General features: G+C 39.0%; 1 pseudogene; it reads left to right on the top strand.

Annotated features, from left to right (window-relative positions):
* The first annotated feature begins 4,225 nt into the window (after positions 1 to 4,225).
* LOC116622727 lies at positions 4,226 to 5,398 on the top strand (annotated as a pseudogene).
* Positions 5,399 to 6,031: the final 633 nt, after the last annotated feature.

The following is a 6,031-nucleotide window of genomic DNA, read 5'->3' as shown; positions in this document are numbered from 1 at the left end:
ATGCCCACCAGATAGATTTCCTCTATTCAGGTGTTTTGGTTCCTAAAATTACAAAATTCATTCTTTTGTTATATTCCTTATTAACAACTTAGTGTTAACTACCATAAGACATATTCTCTCAATTCTCTCAATGAAAGAAGCCTGCTGGAAAACCATGAAGACAAGGGGACTATGCACTAAAAGTTAGGAAAGGACATTATAGCAGAAGAATGCCACAAACAAACTTCACATTCTGCCTAGTGCCAGCCCTGAAAGTATATTTGGTATATTAAATATATTATGCATCAAATTTCAATAAAGTTAATAAACATTGACTGAGTATCTACTGTGTGTCAGGAACACTGGAATAAAATAAATCAATAAGGCATGTTTCCTTTCTTTGAAGAGTTTTCACTCAATTGGAAAAAATAGATGGTAAAAAGATAATTTCAATATAATATGGAATGTGATCTGATAAAGATAAAAACAGGGTTTTGTGGATACTTACTCTAACCCTGTCAGGAGGCTTGGGCAATTGTACATGGAGGAGGCAATAGTAAAGCTGGTTCTTAAAGAGTGGTTCTTTAAAAGAATGGGAATGGGAAGGATATTTTAAGTAGAGAAAACAACATAAGCAAATTCACACCTGTGAAACAGCATCCTTTGTATAGAGAACAATACACAGGGTGGGTGTTTTTTTTTTTTTTTCCTGTATTATAAATTCCTAGATAGGTAGTTTGAATGCAGGAGATCCTGAAATATGGAAAACTTCAGATTACTCTTTGTTTGCTAATGATAAATATTTTGTTACGGTGATCCTTACATTTTGAGCTGCAAATTTGTTGGTCAATACTTCTACTGAAGCAAACTAAACATTACACTTATTTATTTAAATATGTATTAAGCTACTTAGTAGGGAACAAATTTTAAGAAAGCAGCAACTGGAAAAGTCAAATGACAGTATTATTTTTTATTTTGTGAATCAATATCAGGATGTCATTACCTGCATAGGGAAATGTATGTCATTGTAAGTCCAACTTTATTAAAGATTGGTCATTCTCCTATTAACTGAACAGTGCACTTCACAAGTAGTCGAACCTTTGTTAAAGAGGTTTCTTGGTTAAATGCAAGTTTTGCATTTAATGGATAAATGATCTCTAAAAATGGGGAGGAGGAAAATCAAACAAAAAGGGGTCAAGTGCATTGAACCCATTGAGGAGAATAGAGTTGAATTCACTCTTTAATAACTTATTTTAGTATATATTTACTGGACACCTTTGATATGCTAGGCACCATTCTCAGAGCTAGAAAAACAATAAAAATAAAATAGTCCAATGGCTTGAAAAACATATAGTCGGGGTGCCTGGGTGGCTCAGTCGTTAAGCGTCTGCCCTCGGCTCAGGTCATGATCCCAGGGTCCTGGGATCGAGTCCCACATCGGGCTCCTTGCTCAGCGGGGAGCCTGCTTCTCTCTCTGCCGCTCCCTGCCACTCTGCCTACTTGTGATTCCTCTCTCTCTCTCTCTCTCTGTGTCAAATAAATAAATAAAATCTTCAAAAAAAAATAAAATAAATAAATAAAAGAAAAACGTATAGTCTAGCCAAAGAGGCAGTCACAGGTGCTTGTGACAAGCTACAAAATCAAACAAAAAAATCGGTTAATTTTGAGAAATTGAAGGGTTAGGAAAGTTTTCATAGTGATGGCATTAAAACTGAGTCTAAAATGAGTTCATCAGTTGAACAAATATTGGAGGAAGAGGAAATTCATGGAAGTTTAAAGTGTTATTTTTATTTGGGCATTTCCCAAGTAATGTGGGATGGCTAGAGGTATCTCATGCAGGGTTTTATATGATATGCTGAGTTTAGCTATTCTGTAGGTAAATGAGGATGTAACAAGTCTGTGCTTAGAAAGAAAGGCTTATTAGCAAATAGAAGATTAGTTAGAGGTTTGGGAACCATTTAGAAGGCAGTTCTACTTGCTGAAGTTGGTTTCATTTCACTATTAAACACTGTTCTTTTGCCCTCAGGACTTTGCACTTTCTATTCCCTCTGTACTCTCTGTGCCCTGATATCCCCTCTATGGCGAGTTCAGCCCAGCACTTTCCCGGGTAGTGAAAATTCATTGCCCACTAGACTATAAAACCAATGAGGGTGGGGACTGGGCCAATCTCATTCACCATCAAATTCCTATAACCTGGCACATAAAAAGTTCTCAATAAATGCTTGTTAAATGGATGAACGAATTCAGTAGTTTAAGAGAGAGAATCATAATGATTCGGTGATCAATTACCTGTGAGAGATGTGAAAGTAGAAGGAATCAAAATCGATTCCATTAACTGAGAAAAGTAATCCAGATGAGAGAATTCTTAAAGAAGAAAATACATGTTTTGCTTCAGGCATGATGACAACTAGGAATAAAGCAGAAAGAAGGTGAGAACAAAGAGAAATTTAGGAGTAAATCAAAGGAAGTGTGTGTAATAACTGGTGGCAGCACCTAGGAAATTTTTTTCAAAGGATCCATGATTTAGGAACCAGGGTGGACTGAATGACTAACTTGAAGTGCTAGGGAGTGGCCTGAGCAGGAAATTTTACCCTGATTTGAATTTTTTACCTAATACTCACCAAAAGGAATTTGTGTTTCTTTGGGAAAAGAGTCTAAGACACAAAGTCTAATGGACCTGGAAGGGACAGTGTGGAACTTACTAAAAAAGAGTCCCAAATTCCAAATGGAACAAAACTGGCTTCTATAATCATGATGTGTAATTGTAAATGGCCTGTCCATATTAAGCTAGAATTCTGGGATTTTCGTGATGGAGTGTGAAGCTAGGTTGACAATATGATGAACAAGATGATTTCCTCTGAAATATTCTTAAAAATTCCATTTTAGAGAGAAAGAGAATTTGACACCATAAACTATTTCATCCTGTGTGTAGTAGCAATGGAAAGAACCAGCTGCAAAAATGTGAAGTCTTTCTAGTAGACAATATCCAACACTAAAAACCAGAAAAGTTAACTCCAAAATCTCAGATGATATAAATTTGCTTCTTGTTCTGCTATCTCAGTTTAATAAATACACAGAATAAAATTGTTTATTTAAAATTTAAATTTTGAACACTTAACATGGTTCAGCCCTTTGGTAGGCTTTGGAAAGAAATTCTGAAGGGCGCCTGGGTGGCTCAGTCGTTAAGCGTCTGCCTTCGGCTCAGGTCATGATCCCAGGGTCCTCAGATTGAGCCCACATCGGGCTCCCTCCTCAGCGGGAAGCCTGCTTCTCCCTCTCTCACTCCCCTTGCTTGTGTTCCTGCTCTCGCTATCTCTCTCTCTGTCAAATAATTAAATAAAATCTTTAAAAAAAAAAAGAAAGAAATTCTGAGCAGTATTACCCTCCTTTTCTTTTCTTTTTTTTTTATTATGTTATGTTAGTCACCATACAATATATCATTAGTTTTTGATGTAGTGTTCCATGATTCATTGTTTGCGTATAACACCCAGTGCTCCATGCAGTACGTGCCCTCTTTAATACCCATCACCAGGCTAACCTATCCTCCAACCCCCCTCCCCTCTAAAACCCTCAGTTTGTTTCTCGGAGTCCATAGTCTCTCATGGTTCATCTCCCCCTCTGATTCCCGCCCCCCTTCATTTTTCCCTTCCTTCTCCTAATGTCCTCCATCCTATTCCTTATGTTCCACAAGTAAGTGAAACCATATGATAATTGACTTTCTCTGCTTGACTTATTTCACTTAGCATAATCTCCTCCAGTCCCATCCATGCTGATGTGAAAGTTGGGTATTCATCCTTTCTGATGGCTGAGTAATATTCCATTGTATATATGGACCACATCTTCTTTATCCATTCATCTGTTGAAGGGCATCTCGGCTCTTTCCACAGTTTGGCTACTGTGGACATTGCTGCTATGAACATTGGGGTGCATATGGCCCTTCTTTTCACTAATCTGTATCTTTGGGGTGTCCTCCTTTTCAAATATAAAGTAATTGTTCTAGTAACTTGGTTTGTGTCCCCTTAGAATTCATATGTTGAAGCCCCAGAGAATATCTGTATTTGGAGATGAGGTCTCTAGGAAAGTGATTAGGTTAAGTGAGGTCATAGGGTGGGGCCCCGATCTGGTGAAATTGGTCTCCTTATAAGAACAGATGCCAGAGGAACTTTCCAGAACGCTTGGTGTGCGCAGCAATATGCTCCTTCCTGCTCCCCCACACTGGCCTCAGCCCTCTCACTGGCTGTAGAAAATGGTGAAAGAAACCACTTAATATGATGTTTTGGGGGTCAAACCTAATGCCACGCAGGAAGAATTGAAAAAGGCCTATAGGAAACTGGCCTTGAAGTACCACCCTGATAAGAACCCAAATGAAGGAGAGAAGTTTAAACAGATTTCTCAAGCTTATGAAGTGCTCTCTGATGCAAAGAAAAGGGAGTTGTATGACAAAGGAGGAAAACGGGCAATTAAAGAAGGTGGAGCTTGTGGTGGTTTGACTCCCCCATGGACATCTTTGATATGTTTTTTGGAGGAGACGTAAGCATCAGCTCTCAGTAACCTTAGAAGATTTATATAATGGTGCAACAAGAAAACTAGCTCCGTAAAAGAATGTGATATGTGATAAATGTGAAGGCCGAGGTGGTAAGAAAGGAGCAGTCGAATGTGGTCCCAATTGCCGAGGTACTGGAATGCAAACAAGAATTCATCAGATAGGACCTGGAATGGTTCAGCAAATTCAATCTCTGTGCATGGAGTGCCAGGGCCATGGGGAACGGATCAGTCCCAAAGATAGATATAAAAGCTGCAATGGAAAGAAGACAGTTCGAGAGAAGATTCTAGGAATTCATATTGACAAAGGCATATGGCCAGAAGATAACATTCCATGGTGAATGAGACCAAGAACCAGGACAGGAACCAGGAGATATTATCATTGTTTTAGATCAGAAGGACCATGCTGTTTTTACTGGGCAAGGAGAAGACCTTTTCTCGTGTGTGGACATACAGCTAGTTGAAGCACTGTGCAGCTTTCAAAAGCCAGTGTCTACTCTTGACGACCAAACCATCATCATCACCTCTCATCCAGGTCAAATTGTCAAGCATGGAGAGGAGATATCAAGTGTGTGTGCTAAACGAAAGCATGCCCATTTATCATAGACCATATGAGAAGAGTTGCCTAATCATCGAATTTAAGCTAAACTTTCCTGAAAATGGCTTTCTCTCTCCTGATAAACTCTCTTTGCTGGAAAAACTCCTACCTGAGAGGAAGGAAGTAGAAGAGACTGATGGAATGGACCAGGTAGAACTCGTGGACTTTAATCCAAATCAGGAAAGATGTCACCATTACAATGGGGAAGACTATGAGGATGATGAACATCATCCCAGGGGTGGTGTTCATGTCAGACCTCTTAATGGGGCCAGTGAATAACACTGCTGGCATTTTATATGCAGTAGTGAGTGAGTGAAGGACTATAATGATAGCTCACTACTTGCCATTGTTTTTGTTTTAATATTCAACTACACTAGTGTTTTAAAAGTTAATGAATAAACTAAAAAAAAAGAACAGATGCCAGAGAACTCCTTGTCTTTCTCTCTCTTTCCACATGAATGGGAAGACCATATGATCTCTCTCTCATTCTCTCTCTTAAATAAATAAATAAAAATTTTAAAACAAATAAAAGGGGGAGGAGCGCCTGGGTGGTTCAGTTGGTTAAGGGACTGCCTTCGGCTCAGGTCATGATCCTGGAGTCCCAGGATCGAGTCCCACATCTGGCTCCCTGCTCAGCAGGGATTCTACTTCTCCCTCTGACCCTCCCCCCTCTTATGCTCTCTCTCCCAAATAAATAAATAAAATCTTAAAAAAAAAAAAAAAAAAAAGACCATATGAATGTTCTGTGAGAGGTGGTTCTTTACAAGCCAGGAAGAGTCCTCACTAGGAAACAACCCTACCTGACCTTGATCTGGGATTTCTAGCCTCTAGAACTGTGAGAAAATAAATGTCTGTTGTTTAAGTCACCCAGCCTGTGGTATTTTGTTATGGATGTCCAAGCAGCCTAACACA

Source organism: Phoca vitulina, unplaced genomic scaffold (genome assembly GCF_004348235.1).
Source record: "Phoca vitulina isolate PV1807 unplaced genomic scaffold, GSC_HSeal_1.0 scaffold54, whole genome shotgun sequence".
Taxonomy (NCBI): Eukaryota; Metazoa; Chordata; class Mammalia; order Carnivora; family Phocidae; genus Phoca; species Phoca vitulina.
The sequence above is the reverse complement of the archived record's forward strand: the minus strand, read 5'-3'. Positions and strand labels throughout refer to the sequence as shown.